At 49.0% G+C, this 10,350-nt stretch overlaps 1 long non-coding RNA gene across 1 annotated transcript; it reads left to right on the top strand.

Annotated features, from left to right (window-relative positions):
* Positions 1–222: 222 nt before the first annotated feature.
* LOC148321300 (uncharacterized) lies at positions 223–2,002 on the top strand. The gene is made up of 4 exons (XR_015846986.1): positions 223–991; positions 1,131–1,171; positions 1,243–1,374; positions 1,428–2,002. It is a non-coding gene; the product is annotated as an uncharacterized LOC148321300 (long non-coding RNA).
* The last annotated feature ends 8,348 nt before the right edge of the window (positions 2,003–10,350 follow it).

Genomic DNA, 10,350 nt, shown 5'->3' on the forward strand with positions numbered 1-10,350 from the left:
TGTATCGCTGGCCTCAAAGATGGATGGGAAGAGGAAGGATTGCAGCCGTCCAATGAAGGCACTGCAAGATGAACATCTTGTTGGCTTTTAGCAATAAAATTGATGACAGCGCATGTTAAGACAAGTCTCTTTTCCATAGCGTTCTCGGACGAGAGAAGATGCTCCGGTACTTGGAGAGCAAAGCGCTACCTTGGCAAGGAGAGTATCGCTTTTTTTTTTTTTTTTTTTCCCCCCCCTCCCACTTGATATTTGTCTCCACTCTGTCACAAACTCACGGGTGTGCACTGACTGCATGATCGGGAGACGTCGAGTTGCTGTTTTCTTGTGCCTTCTTCTGCCACTGTTTTTACTTTGCCTTTCTAACAGGGTGCCAGTGGAGTGGGACGGCCCAAGCGGTACAAAGAACCACTGGACAACAGTCGTAATCACACCAAGTGAGACGCATCCAACTGATTGTACTGAATGTGTTTTGCAGGATGGACCATGAGTCTCATTGGACGAAAGACCCGAAAATAAGATGGTGACAGTCAGTCAACAGATCCCCGATGACATCTCCTGGACACACAACACCACAGCAGTGATGAAGGTCCATCAGCATCTGCACATCTGAGGGTCCTCAAGAAATTCAACCTGAACAGGAAACTGCTGCTGGCCTTCCACCACTCGTCCATCGAGAGCCTGCTGACTGACTGTGTCTCTCCCTGGTACGGCGGCTGCACTGAGGCAGACAGAGTGAGGCTCCAGAGGACAGTCCCAACAGCGCAGAGGATTATCGGCTGCCCTCTCCCCTCCCTGTCGGACGTCTACGCCACCCGGTGCCTCAGCAGAGCTCACCAAAGACGATACTCACCTGAGCTCACTCCTCTTTGACCTGTTGCCCTCAAGCAAAGACTAACAGACTGAAAAACAGTTTCTTCCCGAGAGCCATCGTCATGCTGAACTCTCGCACTCAACTACCTCTACTTTGAGGAACTGCAACATAATGTTTTTTGTAATTAATTTCATATTTATTTTTTATTTTATCGTAAATTTAGTTTTGTTAATCTGCACTGGAGAAGGAAGCTCTCAATCTCGTTGTACACTGTATGCAATGACAAAGCGCTTTCTGATTCTGACGTTTGTTGTTGCAGGTTGGAGAATGAAGCGGTTGGGACATGAATCCCAGAACAAGGTCCGAAGTACAAATGAAAATTCCAAGTGACAGTCTCAAAAGTAATGGTGTGCGTTCATGTGCTTTTTTAGCAGGGTAGAAGAGGAGCCGGAAGGAAGGAATGGACAAAGGTAACAAAACGCATGGCAAATACATCATGAGGACGAGGAAGGATCGCTCCCGTCAAATGACGCTACGAGGTCGACAGCTCCCTGGCTCTTGAGGTGAGTGTCAAAGTTTGAACATGGATGACAAGATGGGTCTTTCCTTTTTGCAGGGTTCTCCCCACAAGAGGTGCAGATTCTTGGAGTGGAAAACGCCAACTCGACGGGGAGAGTATTTTTCTTTGTGCTTCCACTTGGTGTCTTTGTCTCCGTTCTGTCACTAACTCACTGGGTGTGTTTGGACAACACTGACTGCATGATGGCCATTTTGGACTGAGCTGTGCATGAAAGCAACGATGCTTCATTTGAGTCCCATGCGCTCCGAAAGATTTTGAGATGTTTGTATTTGATTTTGTTGGAAGTGAAATGTCAAGCTTCCTTTTTGTATGTTCCAGATGTGCCTTTGTCCTTGAATTAAAATTGTGAAGTGATTTCAAGTGGTCGGTACTTCAACTGGGCACAGCCAGTACATGTGTTGTCTAACAAAAATGGCATTGACGTAAACATTTGAAGGATGTTTAATTACGCTTTAAATCACGTGTAACAATATTGACACTTGTTGGGCATTCATAGTAAAAAGATCTTTTTTTGTTCTAAATATAATTGACTTGTTAAATTGTTGATACTGATAGTAGCGTCTTTATAAAGCATGAGTAGTAAGAAGTAAACGGGCAGATGGAAGCTTTGAACAGAAATGACCACGTGTGCTATACGAAAAGGAAAATGTTGGAAGGCTGAAAAACAAATAAGTCAGCTGATGGTGAAAAATAATTTTACATTTGACAGTTTTTTTTGTTTTTTGCAGTTGATGTAAATGCAATATGTTGTAAAGGTCACTATTGTGAATCCGTTTAAAATACAATCATTTCTTTTTTGTTGTCTCTGTCATTCATTATCGTGCAGTCATCATGGATCACTTGACTGGTCGTATTAAAAAAAAAAAAAAAAAAAAAAACTTTACTATAAGTAGTCTCCTGAAAAAGAAAAGTTACTTGAGCTTAAGAAAAAAAAGCCTTACGACACAGCTCTATTTTTATGTATATATATTTGTATGTATATACACACCCCGCAATTGAGTTGCGCGTCTCTTAACATAATGGAATTGCCGACCTCTGACGGGACCGATAAATATGGTAGGAGCGCTATAAGCACAGTCCATCGGTAAAACCATTTAAAAATGTTCTCTCTGTGCCTTTTCAAGATTTGCATATCGCAACTCCCAACAAAATCGTTTGGGACAAATCCCCTCTCCTATGCAAACCTAAACTTTGTCACTCATAATTTGCAATACTGATTATATGAACGGTTGATGTCAAATTTGTTCTCTGAGAGGCTCTCATTACCGGTGACGGGGATTGTAGCATGAAACGCACTGAGAAGTGTATTCAGTGACAAATGAACGGCAGTAGCAGTGGCAAGGCAAGATGGCTCCCCACTGGCTTCAGCCGCGAGGGGCCGATTGCTAGTCCGTTCATATAAAAGTCGATGCTCCAAACAAACGATCCGTTTTGGCTGCCCGAGACGTCACTCGATCCCCCGCGAGAGCAGAGCGCTTAAATCTTTACATTGGGGGGTTCGCAGGCCCCCTATGGCTGTGGTCTGCACCCACTGGTCCGTGGCCCGGTGCTAGCCCTGTTGTTTCAATGTGCTATTCACGTATTTACCGACGAGCCTGCTCGCAGGGGACTCTCCGCCCCCCAAGTCATTGCAACGACCTTTTCAGAGCGCCGTCGATATCGGCCAATTTCAGCTGTTTTTCCCGTACTGGAGGTCCATTGCAGGCTGAAATGGGTGTGTAACAAGTGCGCTCCAACAACCCCCAGCCCCCCCCTGACGAATAGGTTGCGGCGCATGTCGGCAGCAATTTTTTAATTAAATGGCAAAGAGGCATAAAACAAATCATTCCTTACACTTGCAAGGATCTTCAAGCATTCCGCTTATTGATGTACTGTAGACTTCTTATTCTGTTTCTAGCTCACACACGTTGAACAGTGACAGATACATTTGGAGAGAACAACTTGGTTAGGGTTAGTTGCAGACATTGCATGAAGATATACATGACATTGGTATCAATGGGGTTTGAACCCTGGATCTCAGGTGAACAAACCCACAGCTCTATCCGCTAAGCCAGCTGGGACCTGGGAGTAACTGCCACTGCTTGTCCATCTATCTTTAAACATGGGACCTTTGTCAGCTTGCAAAAGACAAAAGCGCACATGGTGCACTTCCTTCCGTTCCACCCGTGGCCTGGTGGTCAATGCCACGGGTTGGGATCCAGAATACCTGAGTTCAAATCCCGACATATGCACTGCCATACCGAAAGCTCGCACAGGCGAGGCACCTGCCGAACAGTGGCAGGCACAAGGTTGGCATCCCGGTGCAAGGGGGCGGAGGGTGTCCTGGGTGGATGCGGCACCGTGTTACTACTGTCTCCAACTCAGGGACTTTTTCTCTCAATTGACAATACTTAAATACTTGCTTGAACAAAATATGGCAAGAAGCACCCGGGTGAGATTTGAACCTAGGACCACAGGTTGCCCAATGCACAACACAAGCCACTGAGCTAGCAGTGATTTGGAAGTCTCTGTTGCTCTGTGTCCATATGTCCTAAACAATGGGCTTTGTCAGTGGGAAAGACAAAGGCGCACGTGGTGCAGTCACCCTCGTTCCTCCCGTGGCCCGGTGGTCAATGATACGGTTTGGGATCCTGAAGTAGCTGGGTTCAAATACCGACACATTCTGAACAATACTGAACGCCAGCTGCTGGACAGTGGCGGAGGGGGCAGCAGGCAGGCACAAAGAGCGGCTGGCAGGTAGATGCCTCGTTACGTCACCTCGGTGGGTGCCGGACGGCAAGACTCGGATCTCTAATGTAAAGAGTTTTTCTCTTAATTGACAATAAGTAAATGCTTGCTTGAACATAATGCGGTGAGACATACTTACCTACAACGTGTGCAGAGACAGCAGGGTTGAGATTCGAACCTAGGACCTAAGGTTCCCCGATGCACGACACACACCACTGAGCTAGCATTGATTTGATAGTCTCACTTGCTCCGTGTCCATATATCCTAAACAATGGGCGTTGTCAGTGGGAAAGACAAAGGCGCACGTGGTGCAGTCACCCTTGTTCCTCCCGTGGCCTGGTGGTCAATGATACGGGTTGGGATCCTAAAGTACCTGGGTTCAAATCCAGACACATGCCGTACAATACTGAAAGCTACCTTGAGCTAGGCAGGTCAGTGGGAGACAGAAGGGGGATGGGCAGTCAGGCAGGGGATGGGCAGGCAGTTAGGCAGGGGATGGCAGGCAGGGAAAATGAAGGGCGGACAAGGCAGAGAGCAGGCAGGACAGATAGCAGCGAAGGGCGGCCCGGCAGAGAGCAGGCAGGACAGATGAAGGGCGGACAAGGCAGGTCAGATAGCAGCGAAGGGTGGCCCGGCAGAGAGCAGGCAGGACAGATGAAGGGCGGACAAGGCAGGTCAGATAGCAGCGAAGGGTGGCCCGGCAGAGAGCAGGCAGGACAGATGAAGGGCGGACAAGGCAGGTCAGATAGCAGCGAAGGGTGGCCCGGCAGAGAGCAGGCAGGACAGATGAAGGGCGGACAAGGCAGGACAGACAGCAGTGAAGGGCGGCCCAGGTAGGGCGGAGGTGGAGGTGGTGGAGGTGGTGGAAATGGTAGGAGTAGGAGTAGGAGTAGGAGTAGGAGTAGGAGTAGGAGTAGGAGTAGGAGTAGGAGTAGGAGTAGGAGTAGGAGTAGGAGTAGGAGTAGGAGTAGGAGTAGGAGTAGGAGTAGGAGTAGGAGTAGGAGTAGGAGTAGGAGTAGGAGTAGGAGTAGGAGTAGGAGTAGGAGTAGGAGTAGGAGTAGGAGTAGGAGTAGGAGTAGGAGTAGGAGTAGGAGTAGGAGTAGGAGTAGGAGTAGGAGTAGGAGTAGGAGTAGGAGTAGGAGTAGGAGTAGGAGTAGGAGTAGGAGTAGGAGTAGGAGTAGGAGTAGGAGTAGGAGTAGGAGTAGGAGTAGGAGTAGGAGTAGGAGTAGGAGTAGGAGTAGGAGTAGGAGTAGGAGTAGGAGTAGGAGTAGGAGTAGGAGTAGGAGTAGGAGTAGGAGTAGGAGTAGGAGTAGGAGTAGGAGTAGGAGTAGGAGTAGGAGTAGGAGTAGGAGTAGGAGTAGGAGTAGGAGTAGGAGTAGGAGTAGGAGTAGGAGTAGGAGTAGGAGTAGGAGTAGGAGTAGGAGTAGGAGTAGGAGTAGGAGTAGGAGTAGGAGTAGGAGTAGGAGTAGGAGTAGGAGTAGGAGTAGGAGTAGGAGTAGGAGTAGGAGTAGGAGTAGGAGTAGGAGTAGGAGTAGGAGTAGGAGTAGGAGTAGGAGTAGGAGTAGGAGTAGGAGTAGGAGTAGGAGTAGGAGTAGGAGTAGGAGTAGGAGTAGGAGTAGGAGTAGGAGTAGGAGTAGGAGTAGGAGTAGGAGTAGGAGTAGGAGTAGGAGTAGGAGTAGGAGTAGGAGTAGGAGTAGGAGTAGGAGTAGGAGTAGGAGTAGGAGTAGGAGTAGGAGTAGGAGTAGGAGTAGGAGTAGGAGTAGGAGTAGGAGTAGGAGTAGGAGTAGGAGTAGGAGTAGGAGTAGGAGTAGGAGTAGGAGTAGGAGTAGGAGTAGGAGTAGGAGTAGGAGTAGGAGTAGGAGTAGGAGTAGGAGTAGGAGTAGGAGTAGGAGTAGGAGTAGGAGTAGGAGTAGGAGTAGGAGTAGGAGTAGGAGTAGGAGTAGGAGTAGGAGTAGGAGTAGGAGTAGGAGTAGGAGTAGGAGTAGGAGTAGGAGTAGGAGTAGGAGTAGGAGTAGGAGTAGGAGTAGGAGTAGGAGTAGGAGTAGGAGTAGGAGTAGGAGTAGGAGTAGGAGTAGGAGTAGGAGTAGGAGTAGGAGTAGGAGTAGGAGTAGGAGTAGGAGTAGGAGTAGGAGTAGGAGTAGGAGTAGGAGTAGGAGTAGGAGTAGGAGTAGGAGTAGGAGTAGGAGTAGGAGTAGGAGTAGGAGTAGGAGTAGGAGTAGGAGTAGGAGTAGGAGTAGGAGTAGGAGTAGGAGTAGGAGTAGGAGTAGGAGTAGGAGTAGGAGTAGGAGTAGGAGTAGGAGTAGGAGTAGGAGTAGGAGTAGGAGTAGGAGTAGGAGTAGGAGTAGGAGTAGGAGTAGGAGTAGGAGTAGGAGTAGGAGTAGGAGTAGGAGTAGGAGTAGGAGTAGGAGTAGGAGTAGGAGTAGGAGTAGGAGTAGGAGTAGGAGTAGGAGTAGGAGTAGGAGTAGGAGTAGGAGTAGGAGTAGGAGTAGGAGTAGGAGTAGGAGTAGGAGTAGGAGTAGGAGTAGGAGTAGGAGTAGGAGTAGGAGTAGGAGTAGGAGTAGGAGTAGGAGTAGGAGTAGGAGTAGGAGTAGGAGTAGGAGTAGGAGTAGGAGTAGGAGTAGGAGTAGGAGTAGGAGTAGGAGTAGGAGTAGGAGTAGGAGTAGGAGTAGGAGTAGGAGTAGGAGTAGGAGTAGGAGTAGGAGTAGGAGTAGGAGTAGGAGTAGGAGTAGGAGTAGGAGTAGGAGTAGGAGTAGGAGTAGGAGTAGGAGTAGGAGTAGGAGTAGGAGTAGGAGTAGGAGTAGGAGTAGGAGTAGGAGTAGGAGTAGGAGTAGGAGTAGGAGTAGGAGTAGGAGTAGGAGTAGGAGTAGGAGTAGGAGTAGGAGTAGGAGTAGGAGTAGGAGTAGGAGTAGGAGTAGGAGTAGGAGTAGGAGTAGGAGTAGGAGTAGGAGTAGGAGTAGGAGTAGGAGTAGGAGTAGGAGTAGGAGTAGGAGTAGGAGTAGGAGTAGGAGTAGGAGTAGGAGTAGGAGTAGGAGTAGGAGTAGGAGTAGGAGTAGGAGTAGGAGTAGGAGTAGGAGTAGGAGTAGGAGTAGGAGTAGGAGTAGGAGTAGGAGTAGGAGTAGGAGTAGGAGTAGGAGTAGGAGTAGGAGTAGGAGTAGGAGTAGGAGTAGGAGTAGGAGTAGGAGTAGGAGTAGGAGTAGGAGTAGGAGTAGGAGTAGGAGTAGGAGTAGGAGTAGGAGTAGGAGTAGGAGTAGGAGTAGGAGTAGGAGTAGGAGTAGGAGTAGGAGTAGGAGTAGGAGTAGGAGTAGGAGTAGGAGTAGGAGTAGGAGTAGGAGTAGGAGTAGGAGTAGGAGTAGGAGTAGGAGTAGGAGTAGGAGTAGGAGTAGGAGTAGGAGTAGGAGTAGGAGTAGGAGTAGGAGTAGGAGTAGGAGTAGGAGTAGGAGTAGGAGTAGGAGTAGGAGTAGGAGTAGGAGTAGGAGTAGGAGTAGGAGTAGGAGTAGGAGTAGGAGTAGGAGTAGGAGTAGGAGTAGGAGTAGGAGTAGGAGTAGGAGTAGGAGTAGGAGTAGGAGTAGGAGTAGGAGTAGGAGTAGGAGTAGGAGTAGGAGTAGGAGTAGGAGTAGGAGTAGGAGTAGGAGTAGGAGTAGGAGTAGGAGTAGGAGTAGGAGTAGGAGTAGGAGTAGGAGTAGGAGTAGGAGTAGGAGTAGGAGTAGGAGTAGGAGTAGGAGTAGGAGTAGGAGTAGGAGTAGGAGTAGGAGTAGGAGTAGGAGTAGGAGTAGGAGTAGGAGTAGGAGTAGGAGTAGGAGTAGGAGTAGGAGTAGGAGTAGGAGTAGGAGTAGGAGTAGGAGTAGGAGTAGGAGTAGGAGTAGGAGTAGGAGTAGGAGTAGGAGTAGGAGTAGGAGTAGGAGTAGGAGTAGGAGTAGGAGTAGGAGTAGGAGTAGGAGTAGGAGTAGGAGTAGGAGGAGTAGGAGTAGGAGTAGGAGTAGGAGTAGGAGTAGGAGTAGGAGTAGGAGTAGGAGTAGGAGTAGGAGTAGGAGTAGGAGTAGGAGTAGGAGTAGGAGTAGGAGTAGGAGTAGGAGTAGGAGTAGGAGTAGGAGTAGGAGTAGGAGTAGGAGTAGGAGTAGGAGTAGGAGTAGGAGTAGGAGTAGGAGTAGGAGTAGGAGTAGGAGTAGGAGTAGGAGTAGGAGTAGGAGTAGGAGTAGGAGTAGGAGTAGGAGTAGGAGTAGGAGTAGGAGTAGGAGTAGGAGTAGGAGTAGGAGTAGGAGTAGGAGTAGGAGTAGGAGTAGGAGTAGGAGTAGGAGTAGGAGTAGGAGTAGGAGTAGGAGTAGGAGTAGGAGTAGGAGTAGGAGTAGGAGTAGGAGTAGGAGTAGGAGTAGGAGTAGGAGTAGGAGTAGGAGTAGGAGTAGGAGTAGGAGTAGGAGTAGGAGTAGGAGTAGGAGTAGGAGTAGGAGTAGGAGTAGGAGTAGGAGTAGGAGTAGGAGTAGGAGTAGGAGTAGGAGTAGGAGTAGGAGTAGGAGTAGGAGTAGGAGTAGGAGTAGGAGTAGGAGTAGGAGTAGGAGTAGGAGTAGGAGTAGGAGTAGGAGTAGGAGTAGGAGTAGGAGTAGGAGTAGGAGTAGGAGTAGGAGTAGGAGTAGGAGTAGGAGTAGGAGTAGGAGTAGGAGTAGGAGTAGGAGTAGGAGTAGGAGTAGGAGTAGGAGTAGGAGTAGGAGTAGGAGTAGGAGTAGGAGTAGGAGTAGGAGTAGGAGTAGGAGTAGGAGTAGGAGTAGGAGTAGGAGTAGGAGTAGGAGTAGGAGTAGGAGTAGGAGTAGGAGTAGGAGTAGGAGTAGGAGTAGGAGTAGGAGTAGGAGTAGGAGTAGGAGTAGGAGTAGGAGTAGGAGTAGGAGTAGGAGTAGGAGTAGGAGTAGGAGTAGGAGTAGGAGTAGGAGTAGGAGTAGGAGTAGGAGTAGGAGTAGGAGTAGGAGTAGGAGTAGGAGTAGGAGTAGGAGTAGGAGTAGGAGTAGGAGTAGGAGTAGGAGTAGGAGTAGGAGTAGGAGTAGGAGTAGGAGTAGGAGTAGGAGTAGGAGTAGGAGTAGGAGTAGGAGTAGGAGTAGGAGTAGGAGTAGGAGTAGGAGTAGGAGTAGGAGTAGGAGTAGGAGTAGGAGTAGGAGTAGGAGTAGGAGTAGGAGTAGGAGTAGGAGTAGGAGTAGGAGTAGGAGTAGGAGTAGGAGTAGGAGTAGGAGTAGGAGTAGGAGTAGGAGTAGGAGTAGGAGTAGGAGTAGGAGTAGGAGTAGGAGTAGGAGTAGGAGTAGGAGTAGGAGTAGGAGTAGGAGTAGGAGTAGGAGTAGGAGTAGGAGTAGGAGTAGGAGTAGGAGTAGGAGTAGGAGTAGGAGTAGGAGTAGGAGTAGGAGTAGGAGTAGGAGTAGGAGTAGGAGTAGGAGTAGGAGTAGGAGTAGGAGTAGGAGTAGGAGTAGGAGTAGGAGTAGGAGTAGGAGTAGGAGTAGGAGTAGGAGTAGGAGTAGGAGTAGGAGTAGGAGTAGGAGTAGGAGTAGGAGTAGGAGTAGGAGTAGGAGTAGGAGTAGGAGTAGGAGTAGGAGTAGGAGTAGGAGTAGGAGTAGGAGTAGGAGTAGGAGTAGGAGTAGGAGTAGGAGTAGGAGTAGGAGTAGGAGTAGGAGTAGGAGTAGGAGTAGGAGTAGGAGTAGGAGTAGGAGTAGGAGTAGGAGTAGGAGTAGGAGTAGGAGTAGGAGTAGGAGTAGGAGTAGGAGTAGGAGTAGGAGTAGGAGTAGGAGTAGGAGTAGGAGTAGGAGTAGGAGTAGGAGTAGGAGTAGGAGTAGGAGTAGGAGTAGGAGTAGGAGTAGGAGTAGGAGTAGGAGTAGGAGTAGGAGTAGGAGTAGGAGTAGGAGTAGGAGTAGGAGTAGGAGTAGGAGTAGGAGTAGGAGTAGGAGTAGGAGTAGGAGTAGGAGTAGGAGTAGGAGTAGGAGTAGGAGTAGGAGTAGGAGTAGGAGTAGGAGTAGGAGTAGGAGTAGGAGTAGGAGTAGGAGTAGGAGTAGGAGTAGGAGTAGGAGTAGGAGTAGGAGTAGGAGTAGGAGTAGGAGTAGGAGTAGGAGTAGGAGTAGGAGTAGGAGTAGGAGTAGGAGTAGGAGTAGGAGTAGGAGTAGGAGTAGGAGTAGGAGTAGGAGTAGGAGTAGGAGTAGGAGTAGGAGTAGGAGTAGGAGTAGGAGTAGGAGTAGGAGTAGGAGTAGGAGTAGGAGTAGGAGTAGGA

Source organism: Idiotropiscis lumnitzeri, chromosome 16, assembly GCF_059441095.1.
Source record: "Idiotropiscis lumnitzeri isolate Australia: NSW breed Sydney's pygmy pipehorse chromosome 16, RoL_Ilum_1.0, whole genome shotgun sequence".
Classification (NCBI taxonomy): Eukaryota; Metazoa; Chordata; class Actinopteri; order Syngnathiformes; family Syngnathidae; genus Idiotropiscis; species Idiotropiscis lumnitzeri.